The sequence below is a fragment of the Magnolia sinica genome, chromosome 19 (genome assembly GCF_029962835.1).
Source record: "Magnolia sinica isolate HGM2019 chromosome 19, MsV1, whole genome shotgun sequence".
Lineage (NCBI taxonomy): Eukaryota > Viridiplantae > Streptophyta > Magnoliopsida > Magnoliales > Magnoliaceae > Magnolia > Magnolia sinica.
Genome location: NC_080591.1, coordinates 29,815,569 through 29,816,384, shown reverse-complemented (window position 1 = coordinate 29,816,384; position 816 = coordinate 29,815,569). Strand labels below are relative to the sequence as shown.

The following is an 816-nucleotide window of genomic DNA, read 5'->3' as shown; positions in this document are numbered from 1 at the left end:
TGAAGTTAAAGCTCTCAAAGATTATTCAGCTCCTGTCCAATTTGCGCCTTCATGCATAGTGTTGCCAACCACTACGGCAGCACACTTTGAACTTAAACCTGGAGTCATACAATTGTTGCCATCCTTTTATGGATTGGACAAAGAGGACCCATATCATCATGTGAAGGAATTCTTAAACATTTGCTCCACCTTTAAGTTCCAAAACTTCTCAGACGATTCGATCCGCCTACGCTGTTTCCTTTTTCTTTGAAGGATAAGGCGAAAGCATGGTTGAATTCTCTAGAAGTTGGATCTATCACTACATGGGACCAACTGTCTAAGAAGTTCTAAACAAGTTCTTCCCGGTTCACAAAACCAATGCCCTCCGTAGAGAAATTACTAACTTCACACAAAAAGAAGGCGAGCACTTTCATGAATGTTGGGAAAGATGGAAGGACTTGCTTCTTAAATGTCCTCACCATGGTTTTGAGAAGTGGCAACAAGTTCAATACTTCTATGACGGTCTGACACCACAGAACCGTCGCATGGTTGATGCCACCAGTGGAGGGTCATTCATGACCAAAAGTGATGTCGAAGCGTGGAACTTCTTTGAAACTTTGTGCGAAAATTCCCAGCAATGGGATTATTCAAATAGAGGTGATAGAAGTCCCCAACAACAAAAGAGAGGTGGTATATATGAGATAGGAGTCATACCAGAGCTAAGTGCCAAGCTTGATAACCTGACAAAGAAAGTTGATGCTCTGGTATTGAATAATGGACCACCACAAACAGCTCAAGTCGAGGCATATGCCACATGTTCCAGTCCTGCCCATCCTA

General features: G+C 42.6%; 1 non-coding gene across 1 annotated transcript; it reads right to left on the bottom strand.

Moving 5' to 3' along the window:
* Positions 1 to 359: 359 nt before the first annotated feature.
* Positions 360 to 466, bottom strand: LOC131235958 (small nucleolar RNA R71). Its single transcript, XR_009166468.1, has one exon. It is a non-coding gene; the product is annotated as a small nucleolar RNA R71 (small nucleolar RNA).
* Between the last annotated feature and the right edge of the window lie 350 nt (positions 467 to 816).